This window comes from Pseudophryne corroboree, chromosome 11, assembly GCF_028390025.1.
Source record: "Pseudophryne corroboree isolate aPseCor3 chromosome 11, aPseCor3.hap2, whole genome shotgun sequence".
Taxonomy (NCBI): domain Eukaryota; kingdom Metazoa; phylum Chordata; class Amphibia; order Anura; family Myobatrachidae; genus Pseudophryne; species Pseudophryne corroboree.
The window spans coordinates 258,796,980-258,814,894 of NC_086454.1; positions in this window are offsets into that span (position 1 = coordinate 258,796,980).

Below are 17,915 nucleotides of genomic sequence, written 5' to 3' on the forward strand. Positions count from 1 at the left end.
CTGATTAAAGAGTTAGATACACTGGAGTATGAGGAAAAACTTACTAGATTAAATTTGTATTCCCTTGAAAAGAGGAGACTAAGAGGAGACATTATTAATATCTTCAAATAGTTAAAGGATCAACACAATGAGTTAGCAGGGGATTTGTTTACTAAAAGAACTCTGTATAGGACACATGGGCACTCACTGAGGCTAGAGGAGAGAAAATTCCGTACACAACTTAGGAAAGGGTTCTTCACCGTAAGGTCAATAAGGATTTAGAACTCCCTGCCGGAGAAGATAATAATGGCGGAATCTTTAAATGCATTTAAAAACGTATTGGACAGTTTTCTAGCTGAAAAAGGTATCCAAGGCAATAGCATTTAATATATTGACATTATGTACTGTATATGGGAGTGATACGAAAAATATAGTTGTCAATAGGTAAGAAACCATTATTTCTTCTTGTACATTATAATATGCACTGCTTAATACGGATACAGATTGAACCCGATGGGCATTTTGCCTCTTTTCAACCTCACTAACTATGTAACTATTTGTGACAAGAACACTGGGATAGTGTTTGAGGGCAGGTATATTTGTCCCAGGTTCTTGTCTTACATGTTTTAGAAAATGTTAACTTCTAGGAAAAATGCTTTTTGTTTTGTCTGAACCTTTTCAGTTTGCTGTAAAAGCTGGGTAAAGGCTCTGAGAGAGAGATAAGGCGAGTTCTAGACATTGGGCCCAGTTCGGGTCTTTGGCCTCACAGAGGGCTAATCAGGGTTTCAGCTGTGTAAGAGTGATATAGTGCTTCTAACCTGATTAGTATGGGCAGACTGCCTGGGAAGGCTGCAGGATCTGTGTGTGAGAGACACGCTTTCTGATGCAAGTAAGCTATACAGTATGTACTGAAGAACTCTGTGTTTTGTTTAGTGACAGTTAGGAACATCTTATGTTTAGTTAGTGCCGGACAGGCAAGGTATTTTTATTTTGGGGTTTGTTTTATTTTCTGTTTCAATAAAACTGGCCGGGGTCAGTTGTACCAGAAACTGGACTTGTGTTGTTCCTCAGCTGCTGCGTGCTGCCATATTCCCCAGGAAAAGGCATCTTGCACCCCTACAGTGTTACAACTTGGTGGAGAATGCGGGCAGGCCGTTCTGCACATAAGTGAAAGCAGCAGCTTTGTGAGGCCTGCAGAAAACGGTGGTTTATGCAGATACAGCCCAGTGTGAAGTTACTGAGACTCACCCCTGAGGGTTTGATATATGTCCTGGGTGAAAGCAGCTGCAAAGCCGCCTGAAAAATCTGTTGACATGGAGGATCTGCTTAAAGCCTTGCTGCAAGCTACAGCGGCTCAGCAGGAGGCCAACCGACAGCAGCAGGTGGCAATGGAGGAAAATTGGAGACTACAGCAGGAGGCCAACAGACAGCAGCAGGTGGCAATGGAGGAAAATAAGAGACAACAGCAGGCAGTTGTTGATGAACTTTACAGGCAACAGCGTCAGGATAGAGAGGCCTTAGCAGAAGTGGTGCAGAGACTTGCAGCTCGGGTTGGAGATGTGGCCGTCAGTGCTCCAACCAGCTCTAGTTCTATACGAGCCAGTCACTTCCTGCAGAAAATGACAGAGGCTGATGATGTGGAGGCCTATCTGACCACGTTTGAAAGGACTGCCGAGCGTGAGAACTGGCCGAAAGCACAGTGGGCCAGTCTGCTGGCACCTTTCCTGTCAGGTGAGCCCCAAAAAGCTTACTTTGATTTAAGCCCTGCTGAGGCTCGGGACTATGATAAACTAAAGACTGAGATCCTGACCCGCCTGGGAGTCACGCTGTCAGTACGAGCACAACGGGTGCACCGTTGGCTGTACGCCATGGAGAAGCCTCCGCGCTCCCAGATGCACGACCTTATTCAGCTAACAAAAAAATGGCTACAGCCAGAGACATTAACTGGTCCCCAGATGGTGGAAAGAGTCGTCATGGACCGCTACTTGAGATCTTTGCCCATGGTCCTGCGCAAGTGGGTGAGCCATGGAAACCCGGGTACTGCTGACCAATTAGTGGACATGGTAGAGAGGTATTTGGCAGCAGAGGAACTACTGATGACCACCCAGCAACCCATAGATCCTCGACAGCGCCCTTCAGTAAAGACTGGTAAGACTGTTCCGTGGGAAAACGTTGCTGGGCGGTTAAGAGAACGCAAGGCTGGAGAGACTGTAAACACTGGCCCTGGAAACAGGCCAATGGGGCTAGAACGGTCTATGCTGCCCAAATGGGTTGATAATCGTGTGGTTAAATGTTTTAGGTGTGGTATGCCAGGTCATGTTATTGCCAATTGCCCAGTCACGCAAGAACCCATGCAATGTGATGCTGCCTTTGAATGTCGCAGAACGTCTTTCTTTGCTAGGTTAGCCTGTACTGTGGTACCTTCACCTGAGCTGGAAAAACAAATGTGCGATGTGTTCTTAGAAGGTAACCGGGTAGAGGCCTTGCTAGATTCAGGAAGTTTAGTTACCCTCGTGAAAGCTGGGTTAGTGAACCCCTTAAAGGTCCAGCAAATACCTATTGGGGTAACTTGCATACATGGGGATACCCAACATTATGCCACTGCTGAGGTGAATATAGAAACTTGTTGTGGGTCAGCAATGGTTAAAGTGGGACTGGTCCCTACCTTGGTGCATGAGGCCATAATAGGGAGGGATTTTCCTCATTTTTGGAAACTGTGGGAATCCCGGTTATCAACAGATGTGAGAAGTAAAAAGCCAGTTGATAATACCGGTGATTTTATGGATGTACGTGGGTCTTCGGAACTTTCTGGCCCTTTGCCTTTTGCTAGTTTGGCTGGGGAAGTGACAGATGGGGAGTCCAGTGAGGACCCTCTTGCCGGGAACAGAGACATAGTAGTTAGAACTGAAAGTGTGCCTGACCTGGAGGTAAAGAAGGATCTGTTTGCGTCTGAACAGTTAAAGGATCCTACCTTAATAAAGGCTAGAGAGAATGTTAAGATTGTTAATGGGGAACCTGTGGTACCAGGTGACAGGGTTACGTATCCCCACATGGCCATCTGTAATGAGCTCTTGTACCACATTGTCAAAAGGGGTGAGGATGTGGTGGAACAGCTGGTAGTTCCCCAGCCTTATCGGAGAACGGTACTAGATTTAGCTCATAGTCACGTTACCGCTAGTGATGAGCGAGGTTCGGTTTTACTCGGTTTTACTCGGTTTTACTCGGTTCTCAAAACGGCATCTTATTGGCTATCCAAAACACGTGACATCCGTGAGCCAATAAGATGCCGTTTTGAGAACCGAGTAAAACCGAGTAAAACCGAGTAAAACCGAACCCGCTCATCACTAGTTACCGCAGGACATTTAGGGGCAGAAAAAACCACTGAAAGAGTTTTACAAAGGTTCTTTTGGCCAGGGGTTTATAAAGAAGTGTCTGAATATTGTTCTTCCTGTCCTGAATGCCAGTATCATGCCCCTAGACCCCATTTCAGGAGCCCACTAGTTCCCATGCCTATTATAGAGGTCCCGTTTGACAGAATAGCCATGGATCTCGTGGGGCCCTTGTTAAAGTCTGCTCGGGGCCATCAGTATATCCTGGTAATTATGGACTATGCCACTCGATATCCTGAGGCTGTCCCTTTACGCACTATCACAACCAAGGCGATAGCTAGGGAGCTGGTGCAGGTATTTAGTAGAGTGGGAATACCAAAAGAAATTTTGACTGACCAAGGTACTCCATTTATGTCAAGGATCATGAAAGAATTGTGCAAGTTATTTAAGGTCACTCACCTCAGGACGTCCATCTACCATCCCCAAACTGACGGGTTGGTGGAAAGGTTTAATAAAACATTAAAAAGTATGTTAAAAAAGGTTGTTGAGAGAGATGGGAAAAACTGGGATTGTTTGTTGCCCTACTTGTTAATGGCCATCAGAGAAGTTCCTCAGTCCTCTACGGGGTTTTCTCCATTTGATTTGTTGTATGGTAGACACCCCAGAGGGCTGTTGGATGTTGCCAAAGAGACGTGGGAAGGACAGCCCACTCCTTATAGAAGCGTTATTGAGCATGTAACACAAATGCAGGATAGGATTGCAGCCGTGGTACCTGTTGTCAGAGAGCACATGGAACAGGCCCAAAGTGCTCAACAGAGGGTCTATAAACGGAGTGCCAAGATACGGGAATTTGCTCCTGGAGATAGAGTTCTTGTTTTGGTACCCACTGTGGAAAGCAAATTCCTAGCTAAATGGCAGGGTCCATTTGAGATTAGGGAAAAAGTGAATGAGGTTAATTACAAAGTATACCAGCCGGGAAAGAGAAAACCCGAACAGATCTACCATGTTAACTTAATCAAACCCTGGAAAGATAGGTTGTCTCTGTCAGCGGAGCCTTGCCCTTCGGTGTCTTCACCCCGGTTGCTTCCCGCAGTGAAGGTGTCAGAGACATTATCAGCTGATCAGAACAATCAGGTTAAAGAATTTCTCATCCAAAATAGGGAGGTATTTTCAGAGCTGCCTGGCCGAACGACCATAATAAAACATGACATTGTCACAGAACCAGGGGTCAGGGTTCATTTAAAGCCATATAGGATTCCTGAAGCTCAGCGAGAAGCTATTTCTAAGGAAGTTAAAACCATGTTAGAACTTGGAGTCATAGAGGAGTCTAACAGTGAGTGGTCCAGTCCCATAGTGCTCATCCCGAAGCCCGACGGTAGCATACGCTTCTGTAATGACTTTCGTAAGTTAAATGAGGTGTCCAAGTTTGACGCATACCCCATGCCCCGTGTGGATGAGCTTGTAGAAAGGCTGGGAACAGCCAGGTTTCTCACCACATTGGACCTGACCAAAGGTTACTGGCAAATACCTTTATCTGATAGCGCCAAAGAAAAAACAGCCTTTTCGGTTCCGGAGGGGCTGTACCAGTATAAGATGTTACCCTTTGGGTTGCATGGGGCTCCAGCAACCTTTCAACGGGCGATGGATAAAATTTTGAGGCCCCATAGAAAATATGCAGCTGCCTATTTGGATGATGTGGTAATTCACAGTACAGACTGGGGGTCACATTTGGTTAAAGTACAAGCAGTACTGGACTCAATCAGAGAGGCAGGGTTAACTGCTAACCCAAAGAAGTGCTGCCTCGCAATGGAGGAGGTCAAATACTTGGGCTTCACCATAGGCAGAGGTCTGATTAGGCCCCAATTGAATAAAGTTGATGCTATTCAAAACTGGCCTCGTCCAGTGAATAAAAAACAGGTAAGGGTTTTTTTGGGAATTACTGGGTACTATAGACGGTTTATTCCTAATTTTGCGACCACAGCGGTGCCGTTGTCAGACCTTACCAAAGGGAAGCAGTCAAATGTGGTGAAATGGAACCCTGATGCAGAAAAGGCGTTCCAAGCGTTAAAAGTGGCTTTGTGTTCACAACCGGTGTTGATAACACCAGATTTTTCAAAAGAATTTGTGGTACAGACAGATGCCTCAGAGGTAGGGATAGGTGCTGTGCTGTCCCAAACCAGAGATGGGGACGAACACCCTATCATTTATTTGAGTAGGAAACTCAATGAGCATGAAAAAAGGTATGCCATTGTGGAAAAGGAGGCTTTGGCCATTAAGTGGGCACTAGATACCTTGAGATATTACCTCTTGGGTAGACAATTCAGACTAGTGACAGACCATGCCCCTTTAAAATGGATGTATGTAAATAGAGGCAAGAATGCTCGTGTAACTAGATGGTTTCTAGCGTTGCAGGACTTTAAGTTTACTGTCGAACATAGACCGGGAACACAATTGTCCAACGCAGATGCATTGTCTCGCATCTTCTGTTTGGGGGCTACAAGTGTTCCGGCCCCTAGGTCGAAACAGGGGAGGGGGATATGTGACAAGAACACTGGGATAGTGTTTGAGGGCAGGTATATTTGTCCCAGGTTCTTGTCTTACATGTTTTAGAAAATGTTAACTTCTAGGAAAAATGCTTTTTGTTTTGTCTGAACCTTTTCAGTTTGCTGTAAAAGCTGGGTAAAGGCTCTGAGAGAGAGATAAGGCGAGTTCTAGACATTGGGCCCAGTTCGGGTCTTTGGCCTCACAGAGGGCTAATCAGGGTTTCAGCTGTGTAAGAGTGATATAGTGCTTCTAACCTGATTAGTATGGGCAGACTGCCTGGGAAGGCTGCAGGATCTGTGTGTGAGAGACACGCTTTCTGATGCAAGTAAGCTATACAGTATGTACTGAAGAACTCTGTGTTTTGTTTAGTGACAGTTAGGAACATCTTATGTTTAGTTAGTGCCGGACAGGCAAGGTATTTTTATTTTGGGGTTTGTTTTATTTTCTGTTTCAATAAAACTGGCCGGGGTCAGTTGTACCAGAAACTGGACTTGTGTTGTTCCTCAGCTGCTGCGTGCTGCCATATTCCCCAGGAAAAGGCACCTTGCACCCCTACAGTGTTACACTATTAGAATTTGCTCCGTGCTTATAAACATTCACTGAATACAGTACATCATACGTTTATGTTATCATTATTCATGCAAGTTTCAAATACCACGTCTCGCTTTGCAATGGAAGTAACACCAGTCATTAGGCACATTTAGGAACTTTGTATAAAAAGAAGCACACACTCCTGCAATGTTTGCCCAAGTGCACTAATCCAGCAAGTGTATTGCAATCTGTGCCTGCTTTTCTGGGTTTCCGGACACTCTGGAAAAAGTGCACCATCTAACCAACAAAGTGCGGGTTGTACTAACTGCAAAATGTAAGTCATAACTCAGAAATCTGCCTTTTTTCAGATGTTTGACCACATTTCCCACATTTCTGAAGCTTGTTTTCAGCGCTTGTTCCCGATAGGTACTGCCATATATAGTCATATTTTGTTTATGAATATTTGCCCACTGTGGAGCTAATTCTGAATTGCATGCTATATTGATGTCAGACATAGTTGAGCATTTTTTTTTTACTGCGCCTGCATTTATGTCACACCATGCATGCATCTATGTCACACCATGCATGCATTTATGTCACATCATGCATGCATCTAGGTCATGCTGTGCATGTATCTAAATCACGCTGCTCATGCATTCCCAACCACGGTCCTCAAGGCACACTAACAGTGCAGGTTTTTGTGATATCCAGGCTTCAGCACAGGTGACTTAATTAGTAGCTCAGTTATTTTGATTTAACTATCTGTGCTGCAGCCTGGATATCACTAAAACCTGCACTGTTGCTGTGCCTTGACCGTGGTTGGGAATGCCTGATCTATGTGATGCCATGCATGCATCTAAGTCACACCGTGCATGCATCTAAGTCACACCACACATGCATCTAAGTCATGCCGCACATGCATCTAATGGGCCCTACACACATACCGATCCGCTGTCGAGCTGCCCGAATGCGGTTACGGCCAACGGGCGACCAGGCGGCAGGGGGATCAGTGACGGGGGGAGTGAAGTTTATTCACTCCCCCCGTCACCTGGCTCTATAGCAGTGCAGGCAAACATGGAACGAGATCGTCCATATTGGCCTGCATGCACAAGCGACAGGGCACCAGCGATGAACGAGCGCGGGGCCGCGCATCGTTCATCGCTGGTGCCTCCACACAGAATGAAATGAACGAGTTCTCGTTCATTTATGAACGAGAACGTTCATATCGTTCTGTTTTATCTGCCAGTGTGTAGGGCCCATAAGTCACTCCACGCATGCATCTATGCATACGTCCCAACATGACCCTCTCCAGGAGGGACACAATGCTCTGCTCCTGGACTTTTCTATTAATTATGATTGCTGGCACCTGTTTTGCACAGGTTAACGGATAAGAAAGGTATTTCAGCACAGGTGAAATCCAGGAGCAGAGCATTCTGTCCCTCCTGGAGAGGGTCATGTTGGGAGGTATGATCTATGTCATACCATGCATGTATCTCAGTCACGCCATGCATGCATCTAAGTCACGCCATGCATGCATCTAAGTCACGCCGTGCATTTATCTAAGTCACGCCGCGCATGCATCTATGTGACGCCAAACATGCATCTAAGTCACACCGCGCATGCATCTAAGTCGCTTCACCCATGCATATACAGTAGGTAACACCACACATGCATCTAAATCATGCCGCTCATGCATCTAAGGGCCTAATTCAGATCTGTTATCAGTTGGGCAAAAACATGGGGGTCATTCCGAACCGATCGCTCGCTGCAGTTTGTCGCAGTGCAGCGATCGGGTCGGAACTGCGAATGCGCTGGCGCCGCAGTGCGCTGGCGCATGGCATTCGTCGGTGCCCAGCGATCGCCTCTGAGACAGAGGCGGCCACTGGGCGGGAGGGGGCTGAACGGCGGCGTTAAGCCACCATTTAGTAGGCGCGGTCCGGCCAACACAGGCGTGGCCGGACCATTTGGGGGGGCGTGACGCTGCGACTGCGTGACGTCTCATGCAGCCGCTGCGGCCAGCGTCAGCGACAGACAACTCCCGGCCAGCTGGGAGTTACTCCACAGATACAGAGGCATCGCCTCTGTGCGATGCTTTTGTATTTGTGCGGGGGCGGCACTGACATGCGGGGCGGACTAGCCCTGTGCTGGGTGTTCCCCTGCATGTCTGAGTTTACGATCGTAGCTGTGCTAAATTTAGCCCAGCTACGATCAACTCGTAATGACCCCCTATGTGCACTGCAGGGTGGGCAGATATAACACGTCCAGAGACAGTTAGATTTGGGTGGGGTGTGTTCAAACTGAAATCTAAATTGCAGTGTAAAAGTAAAGCAGCCAATATTTTTGCCCTGCACAGAAACAATGTAACCCACCCAAATCTAACTATCTTTGCACATGTTACATCTGCCCCCCCGCAGTACACATTGGGGGTAATTCCAAGTTGATCGCAGCAGGATTTTTTTTAGCAGTTGGGCAAAACCATGTGCACTGCAGTGGAGGCAGATTTAACATGTGCAGAGAGAGTTAGATTTGGGTGGGGTGTGTTCAATCTGCAATCTAATTTGCAGTGTAAAAATAAAGCAGCCAGTATTTACCCTGCACAGAAATAAAATAACCCACCCAAATCTAACTCTTTCTGCACATGTTATATCTGCCTCCCCTGCAGTGCACATGGTTTTGCCCAACTGCTAAAAAAAAATCCTGCTGCGATCAACTTGGAATTACCCCCATGGTTTTGCCCATTTGCTAACCAATTTGCTGCTGCGATCAGATCTGAATTAGGCCCTAAGTCACACCGCACATGCATCTAAGTCACACTGCGCATGCATCTGAGTCACATTGTGTATGCATCTGAGTTATGCGGCGCATACATCTAAGTCACACGCTCATGCATCTAAGTCATGCCACACATGCTTCTAAATTAAAACACACATGCATTTAACTCATGCCACAAATATTTCTAAGTCACGCCGCTCATGCATCTAAGTCACGCCGCGCATGCATCTAGGTCACGCCGTACATGCATCTAAGGGGGACATGTACTAAGTAGTGATAAAACTGGAGAAGTGAGCCAGTGGAGAAGTTGCCCACGGCAACCAATCAGCTACTTTGTATTTTTTTATAGTATGCAAATTATTAATGTTACATCAATGCTGATTGGTTGTGCTGGGCGTTCCTTGGCAGTGACTGGGTGATACCTAGGAGGTGGCTATTCAGACTCACGGAGATGGTCGATCTTATGGGCGTGTTGCAGGCTTGTCACTGAAGTGTTTGTGTACATCAGGCTTCTTCAACCTTGGTCCTCAAGGCACACTAACATTCTAGGTTTTAGTGATATCCATGTTTGAACAAAGGTGACTTAATTAATACCTCAGTTATTTTGATTTAACCATGTGTGCTGAAGCCTGGATATCATTAGAACCTGCACTGGTAGTGTGCCTAGAACCTGCACTGGTAGTGTGCCTAGAACCTGCCCTGGTAGTGTGCCTAGAACCTGCCCTGGTAGTGTGCCTAGGACCTGCACTGGTAGTATGTCTAGAACCTGCACTGGTAGTGTGCCTAGAACATGCACTGGTAGTGTGTCTAGAACCTGCACTGGTAGTGTGTCTAGAACCTGCCCTGGTAGTGTGCATAGGCCCTGCCCTGGTAGTATGTCTAGAACCTGCACTGGTAGTGTGCCTAGAACATGCACTGGTAGTGTGTCTAGAACCTGCACTGGTAGTGTGTCTAGAACCTGCACTGGTAGTGTGCCTAGGACCTGCACTGGTAGTATGTCTAGAACCTGCACTGGTAGTGTGCCTAGAACATGCACTGGTAGTGTGTCTAGAACCTGCACTGGTAGTGTGTCTAGAACCTGCACTGGTAGTGTGTCTAGAACCTGCACTGGTAGTGTGTCTAGAACCTGCACTGGTAGTGTGCTTTGAGTACCAACGTTGGGAATGCCTTGTGTACATCATACTTGCCTACATTGTATTTCTCCTCTCCGGCAGAAGCCCGGAGAGGAGACGCTGTAGGAGTATTCGGGGGGAGGGGCCGGACTGTGACATCACTAAGCCCCGCCCCCACATCAGAAAATGCCGCGATTCGCGGGTCCGCGGAAAGGGGCGGGGCTAAAATGGCGCGATTTGCGTCATTTTAACCCCTTCTCCACCCGATGGACCCGCGAAAACGGGAGATTTTCTCTCCATCCTGCTCGCATCACTAGGGTGCGAGCAGGATGCGGGAGACCTGTCCACTCTTCCGGGGGTGCGGGGGGCTACCCCAAAAAACGGGAGCCTCCCGCAGCTTCCGGGAGAGTAGGTAAGTATGGTGTACATAGATGTATAATTGCTCACATTGGAAGCCCTACTCAGTTGCAGAATCTACACCTAGTATGGCCCTAGTGCAAGTTTCGATGTTGAGACGGATGGTGGCCTCTATAGACAGACCAAGCTCGAAGTGGCCATCTCAGGCCTAACACATTCATGTACATGGATACACAAGGGAAGGGCTCGTAGTGGTATTAGCATAGAGTCGTGGATGTGCGACCAGCAAAAGACACACACACAGGCGCTGCTGAGCCTGACTCTGGATCAGGTCCTATACTCCTTAAGAAGAAAATGTGTTTATCTAGGTGTGTGCTTCTCTGATTCTTTAGCTGTTTGCAGTCCTACCTTCCCTCTCTCCTGCTCTCCCCCCATTATATTTGTCTTTACCACCACCAGTCTCTGCCTCTCAATATATGGTTGCCTCTCTGTCTGTGTATGTGTGCCTTTCTACCCCCATACGTACCTCTGTATCCATCACCCCACCCTCTAGGGCCGGACTGGCCATCTGGCTCTTCTGGTAAATGCCAGAAGGGCAGATGGCCTGTAGGGCTGGTTCAACCTAAAAGCAGCTCTGCTGTCCACACAGCACACAGACAGACAGGGGCTGGCGGAGCAACTCCACCTCCCAGCGATCTGCTCGACCTCCCGGCATACAGAGAGACTGGAATGCGCTGCTAGGCCCCTTGTCACATACCTCCCATCTCTGCACGGGCTGAAAGAGTGACAGCTGCGCACTCCAAAATCTACAATTCCCATAAAAGAGATGGATATTATGTACTGTCTGAGTCAGGGAAGAGGAAGTTGCACTGCATGAGTATGATGCTGAGGTTTATGGAAAAGGTGCAGTGCGTCAGTGTTATAGGGGCCCATTTATCAATAATCATTTGCTGCATATTCCCCAAAAACACTCCAATTTCTCCAATCTCTAATATCTTTTTGTAATCCTTCAATTTCTGACAGCATCTGTAGCCCCTGTAGGTTTCTGTGGGGGATGCGATCAGATTTACCAAGCTTGGACCCTGCTGCTAATGCCATCTGAAGACAGGGTTGTCCTGCTGTAGCCTATGGGTTACGCTTCACAAACTTTTAGCTGGCAAAGCAATGGCTGCAGCGCATGCGTTATCAGCGGACTCCGTATGTGCATGAGTTCTGACACAGGAAAGAACACACCGCAGGGACGAACTCCTTTTGGAGCCCCAGTGCCTGCATGTCTTCGTTCAGACATTCCTGTTAGTATACAGTGCGCTCTGTGCCTGTTTCCTTCTACAATAGGACCCAATGGGCGCATCCCCTAGTGTTTGTTCCCTAGTGCCAGTGTCTCTCAGAGGTGGAGCTTAGTGTATGCTCTGATCCTCTATTTTAGTGACAGTGTGCGTGTGGAGCTGAGACCGGGAGCGGAGCTCAGTGTGTGAACAGAGTGAGAGACTTACAGTGTTCTTGCATGTACCGCACCTCCGGAGCTATCACAGAGCCGGGGGAAGGTGCACCTTCTTCATAGCGGGAGTCAGACTGCACTGCCGTGCAATCCTCCATCCTTTTACCATCGGAGACATCCCCTGCTGATATACCACAGCCACACGAACAGACTAATAAGTACCGCTACCATTGCTGTGTTACCTTGTCTGATATAAGGGGCTAAATCGCCTATACAAATAATACATCCAAGTCACCTGTGTTTACTGAATAAACCTGCATTACTTTTTAAACTCATTAATACCCCTTTCACACCGCACAAATAACCCGGTATCGACCCGGTATATTGCCGGGTCGACACGGGTTGGCATGCGGTGTGAAAGGGGCATAGCAGAAATCGCGGGTCACCTGACCCGGCAATTCAACACGGGAATAAAGCAGTGTTATACCCGGACTGAATACCAGGTCAGTGGCTGCGTAAATGGGCTCCCGGGTCGATGCGTCCCGGGACCCATTTGCTACAGCAGGGAGAGGCGGCGCATAGATGATCTCATCTCTCAGCGCCGCCTCCACCTCCGCCCCGGCTGCCGGCTCCGCCCCCCGCTGCTATGGCAACCCGCCCGGCATATTGCCGGGTCGGGGAAGCCTGCAGCAGCTGCCAATGCCGGATCCCACCCGGGAAAGATCCGTTTCCAATTCCCGGGTGGGATCCGGCATTGGCAGTGTGAAAGGGGTATAAGTGTGTGGACTAACGTCACTGCACCAGGCACCGCAATACTCTGCCAGTAGGTTATGGGTCCAGACCCACGTGCCTGAAGATTAATGCCTGAATGTTTTGAGTAATAACACAGATAAAGTTTAAAGTTACATTTTATACAAGTGCAGAGAAGATGTATAACACAGGACACAGTATGAACTTTGCTAAGCTGAAAGGTTCAGAGAACTATGCTACATGGAAGTTTGCCATGGAGATGCTGCTTATGTGGGAAAAGTTGTGGAAGGTCACAATAGACCCAAGAGCAGGTCCAAACCCAGATGATGTAGACAGAGACATCGGGACGATAGGTTTAGCTGTGGAGCAGCATGTTTATTCAATAGTCAGTGGGAAAGTGTCAGTTAACAACATGTGGACAGCCCTGCAAAATGCGTATGAAGACAAAGGTCTAATGAGAAGGATAAGTTTGAGACGCATTCTATATGGAACGAAACAGAGTGCATATCGTTCTGTTTTATCTGCCAGTGTGTAGGGCCCATAAGTCACTCCACGCATGCATCTATGCATACGTCCCAACATGACCCTCTCCAGGAGGGACACAATGCTCTGCTCCTGGACTTTTCTATTAATTATGATTGCTGGCACCTGTTTTGCACAGGTTAACGGATAAGAAAGGTATTTCAGCGCCGGTGAAATCCAGGAGCAGAGCATTCTGTCCCTCCTGGAGAGGGTCATGTTGGGAGGTATGATCTATGTCACACCATGCATGCATCTAAGTCACACCATGCATGCATCTAAGTCACGCCGTGCATGCATCTAAGTCACGCCGTGCATGCATCTATGTGACGCCAAACATGCATCTAAGTCACACCGCGCATGCATCTAAGTCGCTTCACCCATGCATATACAGTAGGTAACACCACACATGCATCTAAATCATGCCGCTCATGCATCTAAGGGCCTAATTCAGATCTGTTAGCAGTTGGGCAAAAACATGGGGGTCATTCCGACCCGATCGCTCGCTGCAGTTTGTCGCAGTGCAGCAATCGGGTCGGAACTGCAAATGCGCTGGTGCCGCAGTGCGCCGGCGCATGGCAGTCGTCGGTGCCCAGCGATCACCTCTGAGACAGAGGCGGTCACTGGGCGGAGGGGGCTGAACGGCGGCGGTAAGCCGCCATTTAGTAGGCACGGTCTGGCCAACACAGGCGTGGCCGGACCATTTGGGGGGCGTGACGCTGCGACTGCGTGACGCCTCATGCAGCCGCTGCGGCCAGCGTCAGCGACAGACAACTCCCAGCCAGCCGGGAGTTACTCCACATATACAGAGGCATCGCCTCTGTGCGATGCTTTTGCATTTGTGCGGGGGCGGCACTGACATGCAGGGCGGACTAGCCCTGTTCTGGGCGTCCCCCCGCATGTCTGAGTTTACGATCATAGCTGTGCTAAATTTAGCCCAGCTACGATCAACTCGTAATGACCCCCTATGTGCAGTTGAGCAAAACCATGTGCACTGCAGGGGAGGCAGATTTAACATGTGCAGAGAGAGTTAGATTTGGGTGTGGTGTGTTCAATCTGCAATCTAATTTGCAGTGTAAAAATAAAGCAGCCAGTATTTACTCTGCACAGAAATAAAATAACCCACCCAAATCTAACTCTTTCTGCACATGTTATATCTGCCTCCCCTGCAATGCACATGGTTTTGCCCAACTCCTGAAAAAAATCCTGCTGCGATCAACTTGGAATTACCCCCATGGTTTTGCCCATTTGCTAACCAATTTGCTGCTGCGATCAGATCTGAATTAGGCCCTAAGTCACACCGCACATGCATCTAAGTCACACTGCGCATGCATCTGAGTCACATTGTGTATGCATCTGAGTTATGCCGCACATACATCTAAGTCACACGCTCATGCATCTAAGTCATGCCACACATGCATCTAAATCAAAACACACATGCATTTAACTCATGCCACAAATATTTCTAAGTCACGCCGCTCATGCATCTAAGTCACGCCGCGCATGCATCTAGGTCACGCCGTACATGCATCTAAGGGGGACATGTACTAAGTAGTGATAAAACTGGAGAAGTGAGCCAGTGGAGAAGTTGCCCACGGCAACCAATCAGCTACTTTGTATTTTTTAATAGTATGCAAATTATTAATGTTACATCAATGCTGATTGGTTGTGCTGGGCGTTCCTTGGCAGTGACTGGGTGATACCTAGGAGGTGGCTATTAAGACTCACGGAGATGGTCGATCTTATGGGCGTGTTGCAGGCTTGTCACTGAAGTGTTTGTGTACATCAGGCTTCTTCAACCTTGGTCCTCAAGGCACACTAACATTCTAGGTTTTAGTGATATCCATGTTTGAACAAAGGTGACTTAATTAATACCTCAGTTATTTTGATTTAACCATGTGTGCTGAAGCCTGGATATCATTAGAACCTGCACTGGTAGTGTGCCTAGAACCTGCACTGGTAGTGTGCCTAGAACCTGCCCTGGTAGTGTGCCTAGAACCTGTCCTGGTAGTGTGCCTACAACCTGCACTGGTAGTGTGCCTAGAACCTGCCCTGGTAGTGTGCCTAGGACCTGCACTGGTAGTATGTCTAGAACCTGCCCTGGTAGTTTGTCTAGAACCTGCCCTGGTAGTGTGCCTACAACCTGCCCTGGTAGTGTGCCTAGAACCTGCCCTGGTAGTGTGCCTAGAACCTGCACTGGTAGTATGTCTAGAACCTGCACTGGTAGTGTGCCTAGAACATGCACTGGTAGTGTGTCTAGAACCTGCACTGGTAGTGTGTCTAGAACCTGCACTGGTAGTGTGCTTTGAGTACCAACGTTGGGAATGCCTGGTGTACATCATACTTACCTACATTGTATTTCTCCTCTCCGGGAGAAGCCCGGAGAGGAGACGCTGCAGGAGTATTCGGGGGGAGGGGCCAGACTGTGACATCACTAAGCCCCGACCCCGCATCGGAAAATGCCGTGATTCGCAGGTCCGCGGGAAAGGGGCGGGGCTAAAATGACGCAATTTGCATCATTTTAACCCCTTCTCCACCCGACGGACCCGCAAATACGGGAGATTTTCTCTCCATCCTGCTCGCATCACTAGGGTGCGAGCAGGATGCGGGAGACCTGCCCACTCTTCCGGGGGTGCGGGGGGCTACCCCAAAAAACGGGAGCCTCCCGCAGCTTCCGGGAGAGTAGGTAAGTATGGTGTACATAGATGTATAATTGCTCACATTGGAAGCCCTACTCAGTTGCAGAATCTACACCTAGTATGGCCCTAGTGCAAGTTTCGATGTTGAGACGGATGGTGGCCTCTATAGACAGACCAAGCTCGAAGTGGCCATCTCAGGCCTAACACATTCATGTACATGGATACACAAGGGAAGGGCTCGTAGTGGTATTAGCATAGAGTCGTGGATGTGCGACCAGCAAAAGACACACACACAGGCGCTGCTGAGCCTGACTCTGGATCAGGTCCTATACTCCTTAAGAAGAAAATGTGTTTATCTAGGTGTGTGTGCTTTTCTGATTCTTTAGCTGTTTGCAGTCCTACCTTCCCTCTCTCCTGCTCTCCCCCCATTATATTTGTCTTTACCACCACCAGTCTCTGCCTCTCAATATAAGGTTGCCTCTCTGTCTGTGTATGTGTGCCTTTCTACCCCCATACGTACCTCTGTATCCATCACCCCACCCTCTAGGGCCGGACTGGCCATCTGGCTCTTCTGGTAAATGCCAGAAGGGCAGATGGCCTGTAGGGCTAGTTCAACCTAAAAGCAGCTCTGCTGTCCACACAGCACACAGACAGACAGGGGCTGGTGGAGCAACTCCACCTCCCAGCGATCTGCTCGACCTCCCGGCATACAGAGAGACTGGAATGCGCTGCTAGGCCCCTTGTCACATACCTCCCATCTCTGCACGGGCTGAAAGAGTGACAGCTGCGCACTCCAAAAGCTACAATTCCCATAAAAGAGATGGATATTATGTACTGTCTGAGTCAGGGAAGAGGAAGTTGCACTGCATGAGTATGATGCTGAGGTTTATGGAAAAGGTGCAGTGCGTCAGTGTTATAGGGGCCCATTTATCAATAAACATTTGCTGCATATTCCCCCAAAACACTCCAATTTCTCCAATCTCTAATATCTTTTTGTAATCCTTCAATTTCTGACAGCATCTGTAGCCCCTGTAGGTTTCTGTGGGGGATGCGATCAGATTTACCAAGCTTGGACCCTGCTGCTAATGCCATCTGAAGACGGGGTTGTGCTGCTGTAGCCTATGGGTTACGCTTCACAAACTTTTAGCTGGCAAAGCAATGGCTACAGCGCATGCGTTATCAGCGGACTCCGTATGTGCATGAGTTCTGACACAGGAAAGAACACACCGCAGGGACGAACTACTTTTGGAGCCCCAGTGCCTGCATGTCTTCGTTCAGACATTCCTGTTAGTATACAGTGCGCTCTGTGCCTGTTTCCTTCTACAATAGGACCCAATGGGCGCATCCCCTAGTGTTTGTTCCCTAGTGCCAGTGTCTCTCAGAGGTGGAGCTTAGTGTATGCTCTGATCCTCTATCTTAGTGACAGTGTGCGTGTGGAGCTGAGACCGGGAGCGGAGCTCAGTGTGTGAACAGAGTGAGAGACTTACAGTTTTCTTGCATGTACCGCACCTCCGGAGCTATCACAGAGCCGGGGGAAGGTGCACCTTCTTCATAGCGGGAGTCAGACTGCACTGCCGTGCAATCCTCCATCCTTTTACCACCGGAGACATCCCCTGCTGATATACCGCAGCCACACGAACAGACTGATAAGTACCGCTACCATTGCTGTGTTACCTTGTCTGATATAAGGGGCTAAATCGCCTATACAAATAATACATCCAAGTCACCTGTGTTTACTGAATAAACCTGCATTACTTTTTAAACTCATTAATACCCCTTTCACACCGCACAAATAACCCGGTATCGACCCGGTATATTGCCGGGTCGACACGGGTTGGCATGAGGTGTGAAAGGGGCATAGCAGAAATCGCGGGTCACCTGACCCGGCAATTCAACACGGGAATAAAGCAGTGTTATACCCGGACTGAATACCAGGTCAGTGGCT